This window comes from Coregonus lavaretus (assembly GCF_964263955.1).
Source record: "Coregonus lavaretus genome assembly, chromosome: 12".
NCBI classification, from domain to species: Eukaryota; Metazoa; Chordata; class Actinopteri; order Salmoniformes; family Salmonidae; genus Coregonus; species Coregonus lavaretus.
In genome coordinates this window covers 24370726-24383332 of record NC_139999.1, presented here as the reverse complement: position 1 = coordinate 24383332, position 12607 = coordinate 24370726, and positions in this window count along the sequence as shown.

Sequence of the window (12607 nt, the reverse complement as noted above, 5' to 3'; positions counted from 1 at the left end):
GCAGGTAAGTATGGTGTATGTTGTGTTGTGTCTGTGTTTAGTCCATCCCGTTCTCTTTCAGGGGAACAGTTCATCTCGTCAGTGTGTTGTTCTTTTGTGTTCAGTAAGTGACGACGATTGCGGCGTTACACCGCTCCTTCTGCGGTGCGAACGTGATATGAACGTTCAGCTGGTTGGATGACGACTGCTGGCTTCCAGTAGCCATGCTCCTGGATTCTAACTGACTCTCCGTCGTTCAGTGGTGGCAGTGGTCTAGCTGACCTGTCGTAGTATCGCTTTTGGTGTTGTTGTCTCTGTGCACGTTTTGCATGCATTTCCTTGTAGCTGACGACCTCAGGTTGCAGCTTCTGGGCTGGTGATTTGAAGTTGTCAACTGGAGTGTTGCGGTATTCAAGGAGACTGAGGTAGGGGTCTCTCTTGTCTGCTTTTGCTTTGTCCATGAGTGATTTAGCAATCTGCACAGATTTTTCAGCAAGGCCATGACTTTGAGGGTAATGTGGGCTTGTGGTGACGTGTGTGAACTCCCATGCTTTTGTGAAGGATTCAAACTCATTTGATTTGTAACAGGGGCCATTATCAGATATTAAAGTCTCTACAATGCCATGCCTGGCAAAGGCTGCTTTAAGCTTGTGTATCACAGCTGCAGATGTGGTGCTGTGAAGCTTGTTGAGTTCGAAGTATCTGCTGTAGTAGTCCACTGTTATGATGTAGTCCTCGTTGTTCCAGGTGAACAGATCGGTTGCCACGACCTGCCAGGGTCAGTCTGGGATACGGTAAAGTAACATTGGCTCTTTGGTGTTTGAGGGGCGTCGTTCAAGACAGGTGGGGCATTTACCAACCATGTCCTTTATTTGTTTGTACATTCCGGGCCAAAACGAAATGTCCCGTGCTCTCTGTTTGCACTTTTCCATGCCCATGTGTCCAGCATGGATCTTTGTCAAAATCTCTTCTCTGAGACTGGTAGGAATGATGATTTTCTCTCCTTTGAAAATGATTCCGTTGATCTGTGATAGATCGTCACGATGGTTCCAGAACTCTGAGACGCTCTGATGGCATTTACTCCTCTCGTCAGGCCATCCTGACTGTATGACTTTCCTCAGCTGTGTGAGTTGTGTGTCTTCTGTTTCTGCTCGGCTCTCCTTCAGTTTTGTGTCTCTAACTGGTAAGTTGCTGTACACAGCGTGCACCTGCATGTCCATGCCTTCACTGAGGCAGCTGTCCTTGTAGGTAAGGAACTTCCTTGAGAGTGTGCCTGCGACAGGGATGTCTTTGCCTGGACGGTGAGTGATTGTGAAGTCGTGTTTTTGTAGTTGAAGGATCATTCTCTGTAGCCTTGGCGGGGCTGCGGCTAACAGTTTCCTCATGATTGACTCGAAGGGCTTGTGGTCTGATTCCACAATGACTTGTCGTCCATATACATACTGATGGAAATGCTTACATCCGAACAGAATGGCGATCAGCTCCTTTTTGATTTGAGCGTAGTTGATTTCACAGTCTGTGAGAGATTTGGAAGCGTAGCCGATGGGTTTTCCTTCTTGCAGTAGCACTGCACCTAGTCCATACTTCGACGTGTCCACCTGGAGTCTGTGTCGCTCTGTTTTGGAGTTCTGTCTCTCTCCGTTCTGAAACATGCTCTATGGGCAACGGAGGTGTGCTTTGATGTCTGCCTGACTGCGTGCACTGCTTGTTCACGTGATGCACTCATGCTGCCGCCCGAAATGGTTTTCATCTGAACCTGTGTTAGCTCGTGAGATCTGGCTATGTCGATAGCTTTGTCCAGCGTTAGCTCAGACCCAACATTCAAAAGTTTCTCTCTCACTCGCGGTGAGGGTATTCCAAATACAATACGGTCCCTGACCATCTCATCCTTGTTTGCATAACTGTTCAAACGATTCGCTAGCTCCCTGTACTTTCTCATGGAATTTGTACCTAGCGAAAATTGTATTGGTCTTTGGCACAACATATGCTTCAAAACGATCATAGTATGTTTTCAGTACCTTTGATTCAGCCTCGGTAAGTGTCCATGTGTTGTAAATGTCTCTCCCTTTTTCACCGATCCAGAGGAGCAGGTAGCTGCACTTTTCCTCTTCTCCTCTTTCCTTCAGAGGACCCGTGAACATTAGCTCCACATGCTGTATGAATTTACGCCATGCATCGGGTAGATTTGTGGACCCCCAATCCATTCGAGGTGAAGGTACTCCAGCAAAATCCATATTTTTGTCCTTTTACTCTGACACATGTATTGTTTTGTATGCTTTGTACAAAATAATAAAATGCAGCACGACAGGATCTTTAGAAACATAGCTCTTTATTAGCTAGCTATAACTGGCATGTTCATGTGTCTCCGGCCATGATCATCTTGAAGATGACCTCCCCACCTGGGTGGTCTTAACCAATCATAGTGCAGTATGATACGACGGTAGAATGCATCCAATTACAATTCAGTATGCTGACACATATGAATATTACACCCATGTCCAGCTTTTGGTTTGTTTACCGTATGGGCTGTGCACACGGAGGAAGGTGGAGATGTGCACGCCCTACTATTCAATATTTATAAGGAGTCATACGTTGGTGTTTGGAGGGTGGAACTAAACAAGCATTTCCGCTCTAGGACTCGAATGACATGGAAATAGGGGTGGCAACTTCCTCTGGAGGGGTCCTTTAAGGGAATTTAGATATTGTAGATATTCAACCTTCATAGTATGATCTGTAGTGCTCAAACTATCGTCAAACTGAAACATTGATTTGTAGTGTCAACAGCAACTCTGTCAACATGCAACAAACATTCAACATCCTCAGCCAATTAGCAGCTTATAATGTTGCATGTTACAGTTGGCTAAATGGAACTGACAGGATAGATTAAGATCTCCAGATCATCTGTGGAGACTATACTATTCTGTTGCAGGAAATAGCTTCCTCATACTCTGTTTTTTCTAGGCATTCACAAGGAGATAGTACATTTCAGAATGTTCCTTGTGGTTTTCCCTCTTCTCTAAAGTAATCAGGGAGATTGCAGCTTCACCACACCTCCACCATCCACCATCTAAAATATTCAACAACTGGGCGTCTGGAGGGACGAGGAATCGAAATGTGTGAAAGCGTAATGTGGTTAGGAAAAATTATGGGGGGAAATCACATCCTGGTTCTGCTTTCAATGTAGGAAACACCCGTGGGATGTATGAATAAGGAAATGTGGTGATTGCTGCTCGGTTTTTCCAGTTTCCACCGTACTGTACGTTCATAAATAGTTTAAAAAAATAATCCCTGAATGGCAGGCCGAGCGATTTACATTTCAAGGTGTTAATAACTTTCCAGCAGTTAGGGCTAAAGTTAAGAGCGGTGGGATTATAGAGACATTCAGACGGCACTCTTCAATTTAATTTGATCTGTTTCCCTATAGACGTGCACCAATGTCTCACATTTGGCTTACTAAGCACGTAGTTTATAGCCCTTGTGTTTTTTCTTTTTCATTGAGCCACTGAACACGCCGGTTGACACGTGAGCTGCTGGGCACGTCTGTCTCACTGTCTATGCTATTGGATAGAGAGCAATCACCGCAGCTGTTCACCCCATGTTAGTGGGTAAATTGACATCTTCAAATCAAAACCGAACCTTTTACCTGTTGTGATGCACAGAGACTGACTTTATGACCATAATTGTCCTATTTACTCTTCGTAGTCAATTTGGACACTAGAATAACTGTTTCTGACTCATATCGATGCCACATAGGCCATTTTCAAAGGGTTTCTTTGCTTTTTAAAGGCAGTAGCTCTTTAACACTTTTTGGAAGGGGGGGGGGGGGGGTGATGTGTTAAATAAAGGTGACCTAGTTATGTCTGAAAATATTAAATGGAAAGTATATTCAAGGGTGCCAGAATATCCATGGATGCTTCAGGCCAATTTAGCTTTTAAATAATACAGAGACATTTCTATCAGTTGTAATTTCTCCACATTAAACAGCTCTCAGGATGTGTCTGTGTCGATTTCATGTAAAATGTACAGTCACTATTAAAAGCACATAGGGGGAGTGCAGCGCTTTGAGCTTTCATGGTAAACGAGGATAGCTCTTTGAAATGTTAGACAAATTAGAGAAGATATCTGAATGTTTGAATAGGCATTGAGATAAAAAAGAGATGACCCACTGACTTAACTTGACTCCACAATGAGCTGCCTCATAAGGTTATGCTGTTAGAGGCCACAGATTCCCCCTCTCTATCAGTTTTACTGGGGCAAGGTCAAACAGGCTGTGACTCTCTGCACATCCTCATATGCACCTGATACTTTTTTATATAGAGTCATGTCCATCATTATTGAGACCCTTGATAAAGATGAACAAAATAGACTGTATAAAATAAATAATACAAATACTGAGCTATATTGTATGCTCAAAAACATGGGGAGATTATATTATTTTCTACTAATACAATTGCTCAGAGAAAGTTATTATGTTTAATAACAAGTAATTAAAAATATATATATATATACAGTGGGGAAAAAAAGTATTTAGCCAACCACCAATTGTGCAAGTTCTCCCACTTAAAAAGATGAGAGAGGCCTGTAATTTTCATCATAGGTACACGTCAACCATGACAGACAAAATGAGGAAAAAAAATCCAGAAAATCACATTGTAGGATTTTTTATGAATTTATTTGCAAATTATGGTGGAAAATAAGTATTTGGTCAATAACAAAAGTTTCTCAATACTTTGTTATATACCCTTTGTTGGCAATGACACTGGTCAAACGTTTTCTGTAAGTCTTCACAAGGTTTTCACACACTGTTGCTGGTATTTTGGCCCATTCCTCCATGCAGATCTCCTCTAGAGCAGTGATGTTTTGGGGCTGTCGCTGGGCAACACAGACTTTCAACTCCCTCCAAAGATTTTCTATGGGGTTGAGATCTGGAGACTGGCTAGGCCACTCCAGGACCTTGAAATGCTTATTACGAAGCCACTCCTTCGTTGCCCGGGCGGTGTGTTTGGGATCATTGTCATGCTGAAAGACCCAGCCACGTTTCATCTTCAATGCCCTTGCTGATGGAAGGAGGTTTTCACTCAAAATCTCACGATACATGGCCCCATTCATTCTTTCCTTTACACGGATCAGTCGTCCTGGTCCCTTTGCAGAAAAACAGACCCAAAGCATGATGTTTCCACCCCCATGCTTCACAGTAGGTATGGTGTTCTTTGGATGCAACTCAGCATTCTTTGTCCTCCAAACACGACGAGTTGAGTTTTTACCAAAAAGTCATCTGACCATATCACATTCTCCCAATCCTCTTCTGGATCATCCAAATGCACTCTAGCAAACTTCAGACGGGCCTGGACATGTACTGGCTTAAGCAGGGGGACACGTCTGGCACTGCATGATTTGAGTCCCTGGCGGCGTAGTGTGTTACTGATGGTAGGCTTTGTTACTTTGGTCCCAGCTCTCTGCAGGTCATTCACTAGGTCCCCCCGTGTGTTTCTGGGATTTTTGCTCACCGTTCTTGTGATCATTTTGACCCCACGGGGTGAGATCTTGTATGGAGCCCCAGATCGAGGGAGATTATCAGTGGTCTTGTATGTCTTCCATTTCCTAATAATTGCTCCCACAGTTGATTTCTTCAAACCAAGCTGCTTACATATTGCAGATTCAGTCTTCCCAGCCTGGTGCAGGTCTACAATTTTGTTTCTGGTGTCCTTTGACAGCTCTTTGGTCTTGGCCATAGTGGAGTTTGGAGTGTGACTGTTTGAGGTTGTGGACAGGTGTCTTTTATACTGATAACAAGTTCAAACAGGTGCCATTAATACAGGTAACGAGTGGAGGACAGAGGAGCCTCTTAAAGAAGAAGTTACAGGTCTGTGAGAGCCAGAAATCTTGCTTGTTTCTAGGTGACCAAATACTTATTTTCCACCATAATTTGCAAAAAATTCATTAAAAATCCTACAATGTGATTTTCTGGAATTTTTTTCCTCAATTTGTCTGTCATTGTTGACGTGTACCTATGATGAAAATTACAGGCCTCTCTCATCTTTTTAAGTGGGAGAACTTGCACAATTGGTGGCTGACTAAATACTTTTTTTCCCCACTGTATATGGGTCAAAATTATTGGCACCCCTGTTTTCAATGCTCTAGCACCCACCCCTTGCGAGGATAACAACACTGAGCCTGTCATCTGACCATAGCACCGCCTGGAGTTTGATAAACGGCATTGACACTTAGATTGGAACTGGTGCTATGGTCGGATGACATTAAAATAGAGCTCTTTGGCCATGCACACCAGTGGTAGGTTTGGCGTTGAAAAACAGAAACATATGCAGAAAAGTAACTCATTCCTACAGTAAAATATGGTGGTGGATCTTTGATGTTATGGGGTTATTTTGCTACCACTGGTCCTGGGGCCCTTGTTAAGGTCAACGGCATCATAAACTTTACCAAGTACCAGGACATTTTAGCCAAAAACCTGGTTGCCTCTACCAGGAGGCTGACACTTGGCCGCAAGTGGATCTTCCAGCAAGACAATCAAATCAAATTAAAATTGTATTTGCCACATGCGCCGAATACAACAGGTGTCCCCTGTAGCTCAGTTGGTAGAGCATGGCGCTTGCAATGCCAGAGTTGTGGGTTCATTTCCCACACGGGGTCAGTATGAAAATGTATGCACTCACTAACTGTAAGTCGCTCTGGATAAGAGCGTCTGCTAAATATGTAAAATGTGTAGACATTACAGTGAAATGCTTACTTACAAGCCCTTAACCAACAATGCAAAGTAAAACAAATAAAAAAAGTGTTTAGCAAAAAAAATTTAAGCAAATAACTAAAGAGCAGCAGTAAAATAACAGTAGGGAGGCTATATACAGGGGGGTACCGGCTAGTTGAGGTAATATGTACAGTGAGGGAAAAAAGTATTTGATCTCCTGCTGATTTTGTATGTTTGCCCACTGACAAAGACATGATCAGTCTATGATTTTAATGGTAGGTTTATTTGAACAGTGAGAGACAGAATAACAACAACAAAAATCCAGAAAAACGCATGTCAAAAATGTTATGAATTGATTTGCATTTTAATGAGGGAAATAAGTATTTGACCCCTCTGCAAAACATGACTTAGTACTTGGTGGCAAAACCCTTGTTGGCAATCACAGAGGTCAGGTCAGACGTTTCTTGTAGTTGGCCACCAGGTTTGTACACATCTCAGGAGGGATTTTGTTCCACTCCTCTTTGCAGATCTTCTCCAAGTCATTAAGGTTTCGAGGCTGACGTTTGGCAACTCAAACCTTCAGCTCCCTCCACAGATTTTCTATGGGATTAAGGTCTGGAGACTGGCTAGGCCACTCCAGGTCCTTAATGTGCTTCTTCTTGAGCCACTCCTTTGTTGCCTTGGCTGTGTGTTTTGGGTCATTGTCATGCTGGAATACCCATCCACGACCCATTTTCAATGACCTGGCTGAGGGAAGGAAGTTCTCACCCAAGATTTGACGGTACATGGCCCCGTCCATCGTCCCTTTGATGCAGTGAAGTTGTCCTGTCCCCTTAGCAGAAAAACACCCCCAAAGCATAATGTTTCCACCTCCATGTTTGACGGTGAGGATGGTGTTCTTGGGGTCATAGGCAGCATTCCTCCTCCTCCAAACACGGCGAGTTGAGTTGATGCCAAAGAGCTTGATTTTGGTCTCATCTGACCACAACACTTTCACCCAGTTCTCCTCTGAATCATTCAGATGTTCATTGGCAAACTTCAGACGGGCCTGTATATGTGCTTTCTTGAGCAGGGGGACCTTGCGGGCGCTGCAGGATTTCAGTCCTTCACGGCGTAGTGTGTTACCAATTGTTTTCTTGGTGACTATGGTCCCAGCTGCCTTGAGATCATTGACAAGATCCTTCCGTGTAGTTCTGGGCTGATTCCTCACCGTTCTCATGATCATTGCAACTCCACGAGGTGAGATCTTGCATGGAGCCCCAGGTCGAGGGAGATTGACAGTTCTTTTGTGTTGATCTTGCATGGAGCCCCAGGTCGAGGGAGATTGACAGTTCTTTTGTGTTTCTTCCATTTGCGAATAATCGCACCAATTGTTGTCACCTTCTCACCAAGCTGCTTGGCGATGGTCTTGTAGCCCATTCCAGCCTTGTGTAGGTCTACAATCTTGTCCCTGACATCCTTGGAGAGCTCTTTGGTCTTGGCCATGGTGGAGAGTTTGGAATCTGATTGACCAAGACAAAGGAGATGATTGTGGACTACAGGAAAAAAAAGAGGACTGAGCACGCCCCCATTCTCATCGACAGGGCTGTAGTGGAACAGGTTGAGAGCTTCAAGTTCCTTGGTGTCCACATCACCAACGAACTATCATGGTCCAAACACACCAAGACAGTCGTGAAGAGGGCACGACAAAGCCTATTCCCCCTCAGGAGACTGAAAAGATTTGGCATGGGTCCTCAGATCCTCCAAAAATTCTACAGCTGCACCATCGAGAGCATTCTGACTGGTTGCATCACCGCCTGTATGGCAACTGCTTTGCCTCCGACCGCAAGGCACTACAGAGGGTAGTGCGTACGGCCCAGTACATCACTGGGGCCAAGCTTCCTGCCATCCAGGACCTCTATACCAGGCGGTGTCAGAGGAAGGCCCTCAAAATTGTCAAAGACTCCAGCCACCCTAGTCATAGACTGTTCTCTCTGCTACCGCACGGCAAGCGGTACCGGAGTGCCAAGTCTAGGTCCAAAAGACTTCTCAACAGCTTGTACCCCCAAGCCATAAGACTCCTGAACAGCTAATCATGGCTACCCGGACTATTTGCACTGCCCCCCCACCCCATCCTTTTTACGCTGCTGCTACTCTGTTAATTATTTATTTAGTGATGTACTGGGCCGTACGCACTACCCTCTGTAGTGCCTTGCGGTCGGAGGCCGAGCAGTTGCCATACCAGGCGGTGATGCAACCAGTCAGGATGCTCTCAATCGTGCCCTCTTCACGACTGTCTTGGTGTGTTTGGACCATAATAGTTCATTGGTGATGTGGACACCAAGGAACTTGAAGCTCTCAACCTGTTCCACTACAGCCCTGTCGATGAGAATGGGGGCGTGCTCAGTCCTCTTTTTTTTACTGTAGTCCACAATCATCTCCATTGTCTTGATCACGTTGAGGGAGAGGTTGTTATCCTGGCACCACAAGGCCAGGTCTCTGACCTCCTCCCTATAGGCTGTCTCATCGTTGTCGGTGATCAGGCCTACCACTGTTGTGTCGTCGGCAAGCTTAATGATGGTGTTGGAATAACCCCAAGCACACATCAAAATCCACAAAGAAGTGGTTAATTGACCTCAAAATCTAAATTTTGCAATGGCCATCTCAATCTCCGGACTTGAACCCCATTGAAAACCTGTGGTTTGAATTGAAGAGGGCAGTCCATAATAGCAGAAGAAGGATATCAAGGATCTGTAAAGATTCTGTATGGAGCAATGGTCTAAGATCTGTCCTAACGTGTTCTCCAATCTCATAAAACATTTTAGAAAAAGGCTATGTGTCATTATCTGAGCAATTGTATTAGTATAAAATAATATAATTTCCCTTTTTTGTGCATATAGCTCATTATTTTAATAATTTATTTTATACAGTCTTTTTTGCTCATCTTTATCAAGGGTGCCAATAATTATGGACCTGACTGTATATATTTCCCCCATCGCAAATCAACCTGTAAAATTGTTTTTTATGTATACATCTCTACATACATCATTTATAATGTAGCTTAGTGTTAATGGTGAAGCTTCTAGTTCTTAGCTTACAGTGTACATAGTGTACATACCGCATGTTCATTTGTGTAAACTCTGCTTCTACATATGTTGTCTGTATATCCTGTTTATCGTGTGTCTGTAAATTCTGTTGATGTGGCAGCACCATTTCACCAAGTCAAATATCCTGTACATGCAAATGTATTTGGCGAATAAAGGTGATTCTGATTCTGATGCTGTTTGATTGGGGTCAGAGAGGCATTGCAATGTTTTATTGTTTCTGTTCATGGATACTCTGATGCATAGGTTATTGTAATGTACTGTTGACATGAGAACTCAGCAGTAAATCTAATCTACAATGTGATGTCTTTTGTGTGACTGCTACTGAGGACATTTCATATGTGCTCTGAATGCTCATATCCAGGGTTCGTATCCCTGGTAGAAATAATTCAACAAGGCTGATTTTTAAATAACGTATTTGACTTAATCTCCAAAGGTGTTTGATTAAGCAGCACAAAAACACATTTCCTCTGAGGAGATTAGTGAATACAGAGGAGGAAGTGTCAATCTGCCATGCCTGCAACTCTGTTGTCTTGGAAACGGAGGGGATCAGCATCTCTCTGCTGTCCCAAGGTGTTACAGTCATTTCTGCTGGGTCATGAGAGGAATGGGAGGTACCATAACAGACTCGTATTTACATGAAGGTATGTCTGCTTTCCTTCCATGATTGGCTGCTATCGTAATGCCTGGGTTATAACCTGCTAATTAGGTAGAGGAAATGGATTTGTGCAGATGGCCTTCAAAACATAAACACAGGCACAAACGCCTTCACATATGCAGGCACACACACAGGTGCACACACAAACATCCTTAGCAAATTTGTTAACTTTGCTGTACTCTTACATTTTTTTCATACCATAACACCTTAGTTAAAATGGGGCAATTGAGCTGAGTTGTCAGCAGCTTCACAAGTTTAGTCCTGAGAACCTGAGGGTGGCAGAGTAATGTATTGTGCCTTGAATGAAAACACTAGTGTTTAGGAAACATTAAACTGTATATTATTATGCCTCTGACAATCTGAATTCAGGAAGCAGAGAGATTTTTCTAAACAAAGGCATCACATTCATGCACTAAAAGCTTTGATGAACTACATTTCCTTTTGGTCTCATGAATAGGGTTGATGATGTGAATATGTAATAGTTTTAAGAATACTGATAGGCATGCATGAACAAAAAGATATAAAACTTGAATCTACATTTATTTTAGCACTGTGATTGACAATATAACTTTTGAAGAAGTTTGTGCTTCATAATAGTTTTTATGTTGTTCTTCAGCGCTTGCATTTGAATGCACTTGTCACTCATAAGGGAGCCCAATTCTCAATCACTGAAATGTAAGAAAGTATACTTCAGTATTATCAGAACATCAGTGTGTGTTGTCATGAAAGTGACAATATTTCTATAGGCACTCAGACATTACCATAAGCAGGGTACCTAAAAATCTAAATGGCATAATTTCTCTTCAGATCATTCAAACATAATTTCCTTTGACAAGACTCTAAACATTACATAAATGCAGCTACCAGCGATTCAGGCTATTTCCACTGTAAGAGAGTGATTTTTCACTTAGAAATGTACAGTATGTCAAACTAAAAACAATGACTGCAAAGTTAATCAAACCATACAACTCTATGCAAGAGTTGGATATTGGGGGGGGGGGGGGGGGTTAGTGTCAATGGTTTCCAGTTTCAACACCCCTCTAGGGAGGTCCAGGGGAATGCCTCCCTGGGAGATAGCTGAGAAATTCTTGATTCTGCTGAATTTTTAAGGGAAAATACATCCAAAAATGTCCTATAATTTGGTCAATCCAATCACAACTAAAACAGCAATATATTTCTATATTACTTTAAACTGTGTTCTTACTGTTGACAGTTTAGACAGTCACCACCACACCCCTTCCTTGACCACATTTTAAATGTCAAAACCCATTATTATATTTGTGTACCCCTCACCACGCTTGTCTAGTACATGGACTTAAATAACTAATTTCATATACCCTTTCTGGAATCTGACTTGCCGTGGGTATCGATACAGAGATTTCTGTTCATGTGCAGGATTTTCTTTTACGTAGCTGTTGCCCACTCTGCTGTCTACGTGACTTCTTTTCAGTTCTGCTCCCACTGCTCCGCTGCCGCTTCCCCCTCATTGATATGGAGGGGGAAACTTAATGTTGTACACTAAAGATATGGTCCACATGTTCGAACTATGCATTCCATGCCTCAAGTGCGATTTCGTGTTGTAGCCTACACAAAAAACATGATCGACATGTTCGTACAAACTTTGTTGTCTGCTGTAACAGTATATTTAGGCAAGCATACCAAACACAAGCAAGACACATACAGGCAGTCAAACTAATTATTATTTTCTCATTATCATTGCAAACATTGGCTAGTTCTTTTTTCAGCAACTCTCGATACGATATGGAAGCATAACAATGAAGATTATCATCACAAATAGTTTGCAGTCTAAAGTAGTAGTTGACAAACGACGTAAGGAATAATAGCGCGCCGGCCAAGGGCGATGCAAAACCAACTCGCCCATTGTCAGACTCTGGTTACCGATGTAGATACACATGCTCGGGCTGCCTAGAAGATTTGGCTGCCCAGATGTAGAACAGCTAGGTAGCCTACTCGTGGAGTACTTGCATGATCATTGAGTGGTTAAAACGCATATAGTTTTTTGCCCAAATGCAAAACTCAAGTGGGGAGTTACATTCTTTTTTCAGGAACTCTGCCCACTGGGCACAAACTGGTTAAATTAATGTTGTTTCAATGTCATTTGTCAACGTATTGTAACGTGGAATCTATGTGGAAAATACATTAAAATATCAACCACAGGAT